The 14,323-nt window shown below is 45.5% G+C and overlaps 1 long non-coding RNA gene across 17 annotated transcripts in view; it reads right to left on the reverse strand.

Annotated features, from left to right (window-relative positions):
• The window catches only part of LOC101751884, a 144,685-nt gene that overhangs the window by 11,832 nt on the left and 118,530 nt on the right, over window positions 1-14,323 (reverse strand). For 7 of the 17 annotated variants that reach the window (XR_006939384.1, XR_006939392.1, XR_006939391.1 and 4 more), the window contains 2 exons: window positions 10,737-10,956; window positions 6,847-6,959 (listed from right to left, as the gene is read on the reverse strand). This is a non-coding gene — a long non-coding RNA (uncharacterized LOC101751884). Of the gene's footprint in view, window positions 1-176; window positions 285-6,846; window positions 7,977-10,736; window positions 10,957-14,323 lie in introns of all 17 variants that reach the window. The other 10 variants (XR_006939388.1, XR_006939386.1, XR_003075472.3 and 7 more) reach the window with 3 other exon arrangements.

Genomic DNA, 14,323 nt, shown 5'->3' on the forward strand with positions numbered 1-14,323 from the left:
CCCCATAGGCCTACACGCACAGATTACCACAAAACTCTTTTCTTCTCGGTGGATTTGGCTGGGGAAGACCCTCACCCAGAGTGTCTCACACCACAGCAATCTGGCAGCACATCTAGAAGACAGGGAAAGCTGATACACAATACTGTGTATACAACACCAGGTAGGATTCATCTTACCTAACTCTATCCATCTGAAAGACAAGCATCAGGTCTACGCTCGTCATATTAGCTCCCCAAAGAGTCAGCAGTGACATCCGCTTCCAGAGGGCAACTTATTCCGTGGCTCTGTTGAGATAAACCCAACCCATGAAAGCATTATCACCTCCATTTTTCACTTCAAAATAAGAGATCATTGTCAGTTCTGTTCTCATCATTCACCTGATGGACAAGTGAGGCTCTGTAGAAGGCAATGGAAACACCCTGAATGACTTCAGCTGAAAAATGAGTCATGTGCCGAGGTCAGAACAACGACCTGGGCTGATCCCACATAATCTTTGCATTCATTTGAATATCTTTGGCTAAGATATTTTTAGGAATAATGAGTCCGATGGATCAAATCTATCACTTTCAGTGTGAGAACTGAATCCTCCTTGGAGCAGCTCCAGCTAAATCTCCTGCCTGAGAGAGCTGCAGGGTAAGGAAAGTGATCGCCAGGACGTTCATTTCCTGGGCACGGGAAATAGGGTTGTAGGTACAGCACTGATGCTTAAAGAACTCCCCATTATGTGCTTCACTCCTGGTTCTAAAAAGGATGACCACTCAAGCAGTGTCAGATCCCAACACAGGCTGCATTTACTTTTACATTTAAATGCACACACGCACATAAAAACACCATTACATCAAGAATATACCATTACATCAAGATTTATTTAACTGAATCCCCCATAATTAGGTCATAACGTACGATTCAGCAGTTGTTAAGTCTGTCGTAAGGAAATCTACAAAGGGAATGAAATCTTTAAAACAGCAATAACATACGTATCCTGCCTCGCTATTTAGGCACGGTTACACGCATAAAAACAAAGGAGCAGCTCTTAATCACAAGGACGATTTATTTTGCTGACCTTCCTATTGGGACACATGCCAAAGCTGCTGGGGGTTGGTGTGTTGGGCCGTTGGGTGGGTTTTGCAGCAGAAAGTGCTCTGGCCCATTGCTGGAGGTTCTGGAGAAAGCAGAGCGTCGTGCAGCGCTAATTTACAGCCTGCACAGCTGGTCAAGGGCGGCAGCGCGGTAAGCAAACGATGGTTAAAAATAGGGCTGGCTGGATGGAATCTCATCCTGGTGCCTTCTAAAGGTGAGGGGCTGGGAACACAGACACCTCCTTCCGCGCTGCCCTAAGTCCATTTTCATCTTTGTGCTTTTCCCCTTGGATCCCGAGCTCCGCTTCGGTTTTGAACTTACATCGGAAGGCAGGAGGTTAAACCAAACTGCTAACTGTGTCTCTTCAAAACTGACATTTAATACAGGGTATAAATCACTGTGGGAGCCTGTTATTCCTTCAGGAATGCAATTACATAGGGTCAAATAAAACATGAAAGAACCCAACAAGTTTTAAAATGTAGTATGTTCTCAGAAGCAGGCAAGAAGGAATGCAAAGCAGTCTAAATATGCTAACATCCACATGTTGTTCTGTATGAGGGGGATTAGAAGGAAAGGTTTCTGTTCTTTAATGATTATGTTGTTAAGCATAGGTATGTCTGCAGGTTCAGGGCCCTCACTGAACACCAGTGCATTCAGGGAGCTTTGGGCAGATTACTGTATTTATTTAAAGCAGGTGTCTTTCACCTATCACTGTTTTAGTTGCCACTGCTTAAGGCGCCATTGAGCGTACAAATGGGATATGCATAATGGACACTCACCTTTACCTACAAGGCTCTGGGCCCAGAATGGAGGTATTCCCCATTCATGTGGGCGGTAGCAACCATGCTGTTGGGAGAGAACCATAGAATGGCCCGGGCTGGAAGGGACCTCAAGGATCACGAAGCTCCAACCCCCCTCCACAGGCAGGGCCACCAACCTCCACATGTAATACCAGCCCAGGCTGCCCAGGGCCCCATCCAACCTGGCCTTGAACACCTCCAGGGATGGACGGGGCATCCACAGCCTCTCTGGGCAGCTGTTCAGCACCTCACCACTCTCACAGTAAAGAACTTGAGAGACCGCAGTATTGTCATAGGACCTTTTTGGTCCGATTTAGGCCATCCCAACCCCTCTCGGTCCCATTGGTGTACCATGAAACAACTTTGGAGAATAACAGGCCAACACATAAATAAAACATCACGCAGCCCGTTAAAATCTGAACAAAAGGCAGATTAAGCAGGTTCAGCACCTCCTATAAAATCACTCCCTGTCACCATTCACGTTTCACTCACATTTCTCTGAGGTCAGGAAAAAAAAACCCCTTCTGCTGTTGTGTTTCAGCTGCGTGTTTAAATAGCCCAGAAGGAAATGTCGTGTGGCCAGAGATTCTAGCAAATTTTAAGGTCAATTTTTGCCACCCTCAATTGTGCTAAGCAGTATTTTACACTTTGAATGGTAAAAGTAAGCAAACTTTGAAGTTTCTTCATTGAAAATCTGGGATTTATTGAAGGCAACAGTTTTATCTGAGAGTCATTTTGGGGTGGGTTTTTTGTTGTTTTTTTTTCCCTGCCAAACGGGATTTTTTAATTCCAGAGGAAAGACTTTATGGATAAATAAAATTTTGGACATCTTAATATGGGAATTGTTGGCAGTGCTCCTTTTCCTCATTTAAGAAAGGTGACTCCTCCCCAGGAAGGAGTGATTTTTAAAACACAGAAGCATGGAACCCATAGAGTTGGAAGGGACCTTCAAAGGTCATCTATTGCAACTCCCCTTTCATGTATGTACGAGAAAGCCCATTTCCCTTTTGAAAAGACTTCCACTTTTTAACTAGCTAACTTTTAGGTTTTGCATACCACTCCTGAAGGTAACATTTTCACTTGTTCACTCTCTCTTAAAGTGACAAAAATAATTCTTTGACTTTTTTTCTTAAAAAACAAAAAAACACATAGAAATCAATGCATTCAGGCACTTGCTCCTCTTGTTTCCTTTGCAATCAAGCAAAAAAAAAAAAAAAAAAAAAAAAAAAAAAAAAAAAAAAAGCCCAAACAAAAAAAAGGTGCTAAAAAATGGAAAAAAATAGGGAAAAAAAAACCAGATCTTTTACAGATTATTTTTCTACATCAAATGTCTTAATGGAAAATGACAGGTGGGGAGTGTGTCCTACACAGGACCCATAGCTCCAGCTACCAGAGTCACCCATGTTACCTTCACTGAGACTGCCAGAGCTAAACCTTACATTGCTCTCATTTGTTTTATAGCAACCCACTGCATTACAGTTACATGGGTCACTGGTCCTGCCAGCGCTTACATATATTCTCAGAACAAAGCCAGTGAATAACATTTAGCAGAACAAAAGCTTTGCTCAAAGTACAGATAGCACTACTATCTGTTACAAAGATGATTAAATACTTCCTATAGTAAGAATATGGCTTTAGTTGCTTAACATGCTGCCCTACTCCAGCCATGTGAGTGAAATACCTCCTGCTAATCGTGTGCCTCAGGGCTGGTTTGTGTGTGGGAAATAGGCTTTTTTTATTGTTTTCTTTTTAATATCAGCCAGAATGACTCACCTGTTTCAGAGAAGGAGGTCTGGGGACCAAGCATTGCTCAAGGGTTTGCTCCAACAATCTCTGAGCCCTTTCGTTTCAATGGCTCTGGTGTCCTCCTTCTGTGTAACAAGGGCGTAAAAAATGCCAGCAAAGAAGTTTGCAGCTAAAGAACAAACCTTCTCCTCATCTTGCAAAAGCATCCCCAGGAGAAGTAAAATAGTGGGTAGCCTGTATGTACATATATACAAGCTCACCTTCATGTCAGAAGGGTTGCCCTGCATTCAGCTGTTCTCTTTGCCAAGGTGGACACAATGGAAAGTTCCACCTGGCTGCAGAAAACCCCATCGTGTTTGTAGTCAGGAAAGAAGTGAAAAACTGTGCGTATAAAGGAAAAGATCTGTTTCTGTAGCTGCATTTGGTACATGGCAGACCATGTAGCAGTTCATCAAGAAGAAATATAGAAACCGACCGAAACAAATTGAAATGTTGAGTATGCTTGAGCTGGGAGGAAGTAATGTCAACCCAGCTCTGAACAGTGCAAGTAGGAACACATGGAAGTACAAACCTGATAGTAAGATCTATTATACTGAAACCAATGCCTTAGAGAAAAGAGGATGTGGTGCCTTTATTTAAGGAGAAAACTGTAGAATCACAGAATATCCCAAGTTGGAAGGGACTCATTGAGCTCAACTCAACTGGACTTGATCCCATACAAGTCATATCATCAGTGATATCCCACACAGGTCATACCATCATATCATCATATCATCATCATTATTACACAAAACTTCAGATGAAATACTGGGTGAAGGATAAAGAAAGCTGTGGGATAATGTGACATGAAGGACAAACTTGGGACTAGCAATGACAAGCATTTGTGCCAGGCTACTCTACCCAATATCATTTAAACCATTGATATGCTGGCACACAAAATTAGTAGTTAAACTGGAGAAGATAAGACAAGTGTTGTAAGGAGGATGATAAATGGGCTAAAATGGAGATGATAGCAAGTTGTACTGACAGAAGAACTGAGCTGAAGGGAGTTTACTGGAGGAATTCTCAACATCAGCCGTGGGATGACTGCATTTAACACTGCCTCTGCCAGCATTGCTGCAAAATGTAGGAGCATTTCTAACCATATTTGCTGAGGTGCAGAGTTAAAAGACATCATCAACACCAGGAAAAGGGGAACATCCTACTACTCAGGATGCAGACAGAAATCGGTTCATCAGATGTCATTATCGTTGTGTACGGCACTAGCAATTGCTTCCTCCTCAGGTCTTCCTTGCTCCTTCATATTTGAGTGAGATCAATGCAAACTGGGAAACGAGTGGAAAACTGGTGAAAAGGTGCTCAGGGAACAGAAGAACCAACTGGGCAAAGACCAGCTCAGCAGGCTGGCTAGGGGAACCAGGAGGGTCAACGGCTTGGAGGGGTCACCTCGAGGATCAACGTGGTGACAGAAGAAGGGTGGAGGGAATGAAAGCTCAGCGATGGCTGGGAGTAAGGAGGGAATAAGGATTGTTGTGGATCATGGTAGAGGTTCACAAACAGCACCCCAAGAGAAGCGCCAGAAGTCTGAGGCTTCACCCTGATTAGGTTAGGAACAGAGTTAGAAAATGAGGTTGCCTGTTCTCATTTAGGAGATCTCAGCTAGCAAAAGGGAGAGAGTCCTAATCTGAAAAACCTGGTAAAAACAACACTAGATGTGGGCTATTCAGCAGGAAGAGAGTGCTGAAGGAAGGTGCACGATTCAGCAAACACTGAGATATCTGTGCCCTCTGCTGATAAAGTTGTGGCTCAAACTCCATTGCCCATTTCTTATACACTGAAGTGAGCACACGTTTCCAAGTAAGAATCAGATTCAAAAGGCACAGTATGTTAGAGAGGATTTTCATACCCTAGAAAGAAATCAGCATTGAGCTAGAACTGCTCCTGCGACCATCAAATTACATTATGAGGCAAGATTTAAAACAAGACACTGACTTGGAAAATCCAAGGCACATTCAGGGTTTCAGGGTGAATCCCACACCATGTGTATCGGCAGATACTGTGTATGCCATACACAGTGCATAAGTTGAAGGACAGGTATGATGTCATACACAGGGCAGATCCTGAGGACTGTACTCAGTGCTTTATCTGCCTTGTATCACTGGTAAAACTGGATTTTGATTAAATATTATGCTGGGGATCCTTGTTCCATTCCACACACATGCAGGCATTCAGGCAGGCAGTCTCATAAACTTTAAGTACATTCAGAAATTCCCATATTACCTCTTGGATTCTATCCAGTGTGTGAAGGGAACACTGGTAGATGAACAGCACCCACCAGTTCCAAGGCTATCTTTTTTCTTCCCGTGTCATGATCTGACCTATTGTCTTTGCAACAAAACTCCACCAGAATAAATAAAGTAACGAGCTGTAGCCCTTCTACCAAAATACATCTGCTGTATAAAACAGGCCAAGAAAACAACCAACAATGTCAACTCTTCATTCTGTTCCTCAGATCATCAACTCTGAAAATAACAAAATCTGAAAGGCATATGGACCTTCTCATAAAAACAACAAACACACAAACAAACCCTTAGATGAGTTTCCCGAGTCAGCAGGATTTGTCTGCTAATTATTACTGCGCAGAGGGTCCAACTGTCCCATAGCCAGGGATCGCCCTAGAGGAGGGCTGAGTTCTTCACCCCGTGCAGGATGGTTTGGGTAGGCTGAACTCCTCCTTCTTTGGGGAACATGAAAGGGGTTGAGCTCTCCAAACAAGCACAGCCACCACGACCTAGAAGGACAGCCTGGGGCCTTACCTTCCTGCCACTGCCTCCCAGAGGCAGACAACATGGGCTCTGCAAAGGTGGGGAATGTGACTCCAGTTCAGGTGCCCTCAAGGAGGAGTTTTGACTTGCATGGGGACAAATACAGATAGGTGAATTATATCAGGTCTGGAATAATGCATGCTGGAAAAAAAAAAAAAAGAAAGAAAAGAAAGGAAAGGAAAACAAGACAAAAAGGGGAGGGAAGTCTGTAGGCGCAGACTACTTCTCCTTCACCGAGCCCCTCTGCCAACCTAGAAAGATGTCCATGGGGCATGAGAGAAAGGAGACAGGAGCAACACAAGCCTCCAGTGACAGACACAGACAAGCCCGTGGGACTTGGTCTCTCCTTTTTGCAAAGGACAGAGGAGAACAACATGAACCGACACAGCAATTACCTTCAGCCAATGGGCCCCTGTGCAGACCCCACATCTCAGCTCAGCGCTGCTGCCAGCCCTCTCTTCCAGGGAGAGGCTGGAGCTCACCTCCTCATCCAGAAAAAAAGTAGCATCTGTGGGAGAAAGACATATGTCTGGCCTCTACCGTGAACCCTGCGCCTGGCAGGAGAAAGCAATGCCGATTCCAGCCCCAGCTTTTCATTCCTGTTGTAACAGTCATAAACGCCTGCTGAAACCTAAGAAGAACAAGACTGTAATCCTAATAAAACAACATTCTGGAACCCTGAAAACTAGATGGAGGTTTCTCAGGCCAACTTTAAAATTATGTTCCCCTCTCCAAAAGCCGCACTTTCTGTGCGCCGATGGGATGGATGCTGTCAGGCTGACCCCGGGAAGCACTGTGATGTGAGATTTCAGCAGGGGAGATGCAGAAGGCAGTCTTTGTAGCACAGTAGCCACCCTGTCCCCAAAATAGAGGGAGCCCCAGGCTCCCAGTGTCCCCTCCTAAAAGCAAGGCGGGACCTTTGTCTCCAAAGCCAGTTTTCCTTTCCAGGTGCCCTGAGAGCCTGACTCAGTAGAGCAGACACAAGCTGTGCTGGTTCGGATGCAAAAGCTGGTGGAAAGGCACAAGTTTTCCATGCTGAAATCTTTCCCTCCTTCCTTGGATGGTTGCACTGAACAAAAGTCCTGGGGCTTTCCATTGTGCACCAGCACCCCCAAAGTGATGAAGAGCAGGGAGGAAGGCGTTCAGCTTCCCTTTTGCCCATCACACAGAGGGCGGCTCCCAGGGAAGGTGCTCACTAGCTGGCACATGTCTCTAGTGAGGCACCAAACCAGCTCAGTGCTCCTCCATGCTCCTTAAAACCTGAGGGTGGCAGATCCACAGCAGCTCTCAACTCGCATCCATCCCCTGGCACCGGTGAAGCTGGAGTTGCACCAGTGAAGGAGCTGCTCTTTGGAACATCTGTGCGTCGAGCCGTGCCAGCCCGTTCCGAAGGAAAAGCTCTCTGTTGCCAACTCCTGTGATTTTCCTGTGAATCTTCCCTGGTGTTATGCAAAACCCAAGCTCCTGATGTGCTGCTCTATCCGGCAATATCACTTTAAGAAAAAAATCTGTGGTCCTTATGGTCCTAAAGAAAAAAAAAAAAGCCTCAGGAGGTGGCCTGAACACATGCTAAGGGCTAAAAGTAGCATTTGCAGAATAAAACCATCCCATGATTTTTAAAAGACTCTTGGCATTCTGGAGGCCTGACTTGTGATCTGGGGACTGGCTGCGGAGAACCCAACAACTAATTGGGAAAGTGCTTTGTCTGGTGTCAAGTCTGTTTTTTTTAGTGGTGGAAAGCACTCGACAGCCCTCTAATCAGCTCAATGACACATAGCAATGATACGAGTCATTCCCTGCAGGAAATAGTACATTTGAATTGCAAACGACCACGGGGTGCTAGTAATATTTATCTGGTAAACAGCTCTTTCTGTCATCATGTTGACTTAGAAGCATCGATTAATTAACTCTACTGAGTCCCCAGTGAAGTAGGAAACTATTTTTAGGTGGTGGCTGGGGAAGCTTTGAAGGTGCAACAGTGCTCCATGCCCCAAGCCCCGGAGAAGCTATTGGGGCCAGGGTTGGTTTCTTCAGAGCCCAGCACACTGGTGCTCCATATCCCAAGGAGATGCTGCAAGATGTTGTCTGCACCGAGCTCTGACAGTCTCATCACACCTCGCCAGGAGGAAAATGAGGGGCTGAAAACTAGATGGACTCTTGGACTAGATGACTTTTGAGGGACCTTTCCAACTCAAACAATTCCATGAACACAAGAAAGACATGGAGCTCTTGGAGCAGGTCCTGAGGAGGGCCACTAAGATGGTCAGAGGGCTGGAGCACCTCTCCTATGAGGAAAGGAGGAAACTGGGCTTGTTTAGCTCGGAGAAGGCTCTGGGGAGACCTCATTGTGGCCTTCCAGTACTTGAAGGGAGTGTATAAACAGGAGGGGGAACGGCTGTTTGTGAGGGTGGACAGTGATAGGACAAGGGGGAATGGTTTTAGACTGAGACAGGGGAGGTTTAGGTTGGAGATGAGGAGGTTTTTCCCCCAGAGGGTGGTGACGCACTGAACAGGTTGCCCAAGGAGGCTGTGGATGCCCCATCCCTGCAGGCATTCAAGGCCAGGCTGGATGTGGCTCTGGGCAGCCTGGGCTGCTGGTTGGCGACCCTGCACATAGCAGGGGGTTGGAACGGGATGAGCACTGTGCTCCTTTGCAACCCAGGCCATTATGTGATTCTATGATTCTATGAAAACCTGCTCCCAGGCCGTAGTGCCTCTGATTTTGATGCCGATACTGAGGGCCTCCTTGGCCTCGGGTGAACCATCAAACACCCTTGGGAACACAGACACGCTGATGCTCCCCATGCCACATAAAGATCACTCTTCATTTCCTGACTTGGCCCTCATCAGGAGGCGCCGAATTCTTAGAAATCTGGCCCTGAGCTATTTTGGTTGGGCCTCACCTAACACAGCAGGACAGATGGACTTCAGGACAGAAAGACCTCGGCACAACACTGACCGGTTCTCAAAGAAAGGGAAAAAAAGAAAAAGGGAAAAGATGTGCCAGCGTTAGTGTGCACTGTTCCTGGTTTATTTTGAGTCTTTGCTGTGTGGAGCCTTTAATCTCTGCCGATTGGAGCCTTTGTGAAGGGGTCTTATGGATTTGGAAAGAAGTCAACAGGCATAGTCAACGCTGCAGATGAAAATGATAGCATGTATTTTTGCTGGCCATAAAAGAGTGAGCATTTGCGAGTGTGATGCACAAAGGGAGGAGATTCAGCCATCAGTGCTGTGCACACACTACATCTTTCCCCTGTAGCTAATACAGGCATCTGCCCCGTGCCTCTTAGGATCACCTCTGTGATGGAAAATAAGCTGTGTAAGTCACATTCCACTCATTGATTCAAATCAGCTAAGTAGAATTTTGCCTGATATTCAGTCCACAGAGAGGGAAGGGAGAGAGAGCACTTAGCACTCCAATAACTAAAAGCTTCTACTGTGACACAAAGGCAAGCTTCACCAACCTTTCATTTCCCCCACTTTGTAGCTGCGCACAGATCCAATGAAATCAAATGAGATAATCCCAGCCTGGTGCAGCCTAGAAGCAGAGGTGAAAACCTCCCAGAGCTCACGCCATCAGCGTGCAGCTCGGACATTGCCGACTTCCCCCTCAACTATTTCCAAATAAAACACTTTTGTTGCTCGGCTGCTCCTGCCAAATGAGCTAACAATAAAAGAAGCAACTTGCAAAGCCTCTACCCACAGGAAAAAAAATAAAAAGGAAAAAGATGTTAAGGATCTTTAAGAAAAGAATATGAAAAAAAGAGAAACAAGAAAGTATAGGGCAGATCCTCTGGATGGAGTAAACCAGCATAAGGCCCAGCTCTGCTGCTCGACCCCAGGCACACTGTGGGCCTGGTGCTATTCTGCATTTCTCAGGGGTAGGGGGTGGTCTCCACTGGAACATTGCGACACTGCAGGATACTTTTCCATATTAAAAAGGCGCTTTGGAGCGTTTTGTCTATTGCCAGGTTTTGGGTTTATTGAGGACTCATTTGGCAGAGCCATCCTGGAAGAACAATACAGATGTTTTATGGAGAAATAAACTGGGACTCAGGCTGGATTCTTTCAGTGCTGAATTCCACCTAATTTGGAGGGTGGAATGACTCTTTTAATGAAGGGTGCAATCAAAACCTGTACGAAAACATGCCAACACGCCCTGGGCAAAGAGAGCAGTGGATACACTGCCCCTCTCTGCTGCAGCAGCCCCGTAAACCCCGGTCTCTTTAGCACAGCAAAAGCCTCCCTTGTCCCACCCCCTTAACCTGAGGAAATGGAGACTCACTGTTGTGTCTCTTGGAGGGAAGTGGTGGTCTTTCAGCAATTAAGGTGATTTCCAGATCAGATCTGTTACATCTTGCATCTTGGTAAGGAGCTGCTCCAATGACTCGTGGAGTCAGGTCTTTGTCAACAGTCCCTCATCAGGGACATACTGTATTCTTTTAATTAGCGTCTCTTTAACGTTTCCAAGAGAGGCTTCTGGTAGGTCCTTCACTCGGGAGAAACTGTAAGGGAAGGGTTGAAAAACATTCACTTTCTGCTCCCAGATAGATTTGGCTGGGCACGCTGGGCTCCCTTACTTGCAAGGAAGGCAACGCCAGATGACTGAACCACCCCACCATGCCCACTGCCCGCGTCCCTCAGTGCCACATCTCCATGGCCCTGGGACACCTCCAGGGATGGTGAGTTCATCACCTCCATGGGCAGATTTTTCTTTGGTTCTTTCCTTCCTTCACATTATGTGAAATTTGCTCTTTGCATCAACCATCCCTTCAGATCTGTTTGTGGTGCTCAGCACTTTGGCTACCAAAGCAAAGAAGAGAGACTTGAGTGTTAAACTGACACGCATTCTCTAGGGCTATGAGAAGTGGCTAGATATGCTGGGCTATGCTACAGAAATGCTCGCAGTGGAGGACGTGAGAAGTGAAATATGGGAACAAAATTCACACAAACTCCTTCTGACAATGTTGCAGCAAACTGCAAGGTACCAGAAAACAGCATACAGCCTGAACAGCTCTGAGAAGCCGATAGTTCACAAGTCAAGGGATGGGCTGATGGGAAGACAGGGCTTTCAGGAGTCGCTTTGTGCAAGGTAGAATAGGCTGGCTTTGATCCAGGGAGCCCAACCTCCCGATGGGGACAGAGGTGGTGGAGTCTCCTTCTCTGGAGATACACAGACCCACCTGGATGCTTTCTGTGCAGCCTCCTGCCGGGAGCCTGCTTTAGCAGGGGGTTGGCCTGGGGCATCTCCAGTTGTCCCTTCCAACCCCTACTATTCTGTGATACACGGGATACAGCAAAGACAAGGAGTTGTTTTTGCCTAGCAGCTGAAAATAACAATACTGATGTTTATCTGTTACTACTACTCCAGTTTTTAGCCACCAGTGACAAGATTAACAAGTGCACTCCCTGACCACTACTGAGTTAATATATGACATTTTCTATTTATCTGACGACTGCAGTGATAACCAGTTATATGCTGAGCAATACGTGGTTTTTAGCCAGGCCTTCCTTTGTGGCCTCTGTTTGCATTTGCATTAACCTAGGAGTATTAATCCGGTCATGTAGACGCCCAGGAACATATACCAACGCAGACACCCAGAAGATACACACTACACTCAGAATCAACACACAGAAACCACAGGGCAGAGTGCAGCCCTCATTAACAGAACCAGATTAATGGCAGACACACTAAGGGTGTCCAAACATAAAAAATCTGATTCCCACCAACCTCTAACTATATAAACCTGAATACATACTAAAGCACTCTGAGACCTGACCAGCTTACTGCCCCTATCAGATATCATGAGCTTTAGCCCCTTGAAAACAAGGTCCTGTCCAGATAGAGTAATTCCTAGCCCTAAAAAGACTTCTGATACAACTCCTGGTCTAAATCCCACTAAAAGCCAAGATATTCAAGGCTCAGCACTTCCCAGGACACAACCTCCAAAGCCGTGGTGTTACAGTCCTTTCCCACAAACATGCCAAGTTTGTCCTTATAACAAGGAGTTATTTGTCCCCAGCTCCTGCTAGGAGGCTGTTTTAGAGCCTCGTTGCTCTGCATAGTCACAAACCACCTTCTGATTTCAGCAAAGTGTATTTATAGCTGATTTGTACCCAGTTAGCCTTGTGTCCTTTAACTTAAATAGCTTGTTTGGGTGTTGTTTTTTTTTCTCTGATGCGTAGATGTACAGCCATCAACCTTTTCCTCAGCTTTTATTTCTTTAAGAACTTAGCTCTTTTATTCTTTGCTCAAAGGACAAGCTCTCCATTCTCCCAGCATCTTCACCATCCTTTTCCACATGAGCCAAACTCAAAGCAGAACTGAATTGTCCACAGGTTGCCAAATGAGGCTTTGCCTGTTTCTGGAAAACAGCACACCTACCTTCTACAGGAAGAAATACGTCCCAGCCTATATTTGAAGTTGTACATACCTTTCCCAGAGCCTCATCCTGTGACTGAGCGATCCACACATGTGTTTCTTCTCCTTTGTCATTTACAGCTGATGAGCCTCCGGTTTATAGTGGAAATTCTTACTACTCCCTAAACTCATGACTTTGCATTTTGCACTACTGGATTTCGTCTCGTTTCTATTACTTCAGTCTTCAAGGTCATCCAGTTCTTTCCGTATGGCACGCCTCCCAACTTTGTGTCATCAGCAGGCTTCAGCAACATGCTGTGTTTTGTGCCAAGGTCATTCATGAAGATATTAAATAAGATCCGTCCCCAAGATGAATCCTTCAAGAACTGTGCTCATATACCCAGCCAGATATTTTCCTTTTTATGCTACTCCTTGTCGCTCAGACAGTCCTTCAAAGTGCCTTGCAGTACTTGTTTGAATCTTTAATTTATGTAATAATTGGGCAAAAACCACACCATCAAACGATTTACTGGTCTCCAGATAGGTAAATCCCATTGCCTCTTGCCTTGAAAGCCCAGAAATCTAACCCTGGTTTGGCATAACTTCTCCCTGGGCTCACACAGCTTACTCAGGCTGCCACCTTGTTCCTTCTGACTGTGACTTCTCCTGACGTCTGCTTTCCTCAGGAATGGCAGATCCATCAGCCTCAATGGAAACTCCCCCATGTAGGCAACCTCCTGCTAGCTGGCCTGGGGAGCTCATTTCCAGAATGATCACTAGGCTTGGTGCTACCTGCATGAAAGGAAAATAAAACCCAAACCAAGCCTGACCCTTACAAAGACCATTTGGACTATCCCAGACCAACACTCCCAAGTAAACCATCTCCTAGTGAGCCAGTTTTTGTACCACACTAAGAGAAGACAGAGATGGCTTTGGTAAAGTCTGGTAGGCAGGAACCTATACCTGCTCAACCTACTGTGCAACGCCAGGTTTCTAGGAACCAGTATGCCACTGTGTACTAAAATTAACACTGTTAAATTAATGCTGTTAAAGTATGAAGCAAGTATCACTAATGAAAGAGGTGCTGGCTGAGTTTCCTTAATTTCACCTAATGTAATAGCACTGTTACAAAGGAGATATACAGCTTGGCGCTTATACACATCGCTGACTTTATGTACTAGCATTTTGTTAATGATAAAATCCACTGGCTGAGGTACAGAGTTGCACGTATTTTTGTCTTGTCTTAAACAGGGAGAAAAAGAAAATGATATATTGATCCAAAGGGAAGGAAGGTTACGTTACTTTCCTTTGATAACACTGGGAAATAAGCAGCTTGCCAGTTGGGATTCATTGGTATCGCTGTAATAAACACACTTCCTGATGCACATATGTGATTATAACGAGCACTGTACTAAAATGACACTGTAATTTAGGAATAAGACAAACACAAGTGATGTAGTTCAAAGCTCCGCTGCTCTCGCTGGATTTTTGTTTGGTTTTCTGTTTTGTTT

The sequence above is a fragment of the Gallus gallus genome, chromosome 5 (genome assembly GCF_016699485.2).
Source record: "Gallus gallus isolate bGalGal1 chromosome 5, bGalGal1.mat.broiler.GRCg7b, whole genome shotgun sequence".
NCBI classification, from domain to species: domain Eukaryota; kingdom Metazoa; phylum Chordata; class Aves; order Galliformes; family Phasianidae; genus Gallus; species Gallus gallus.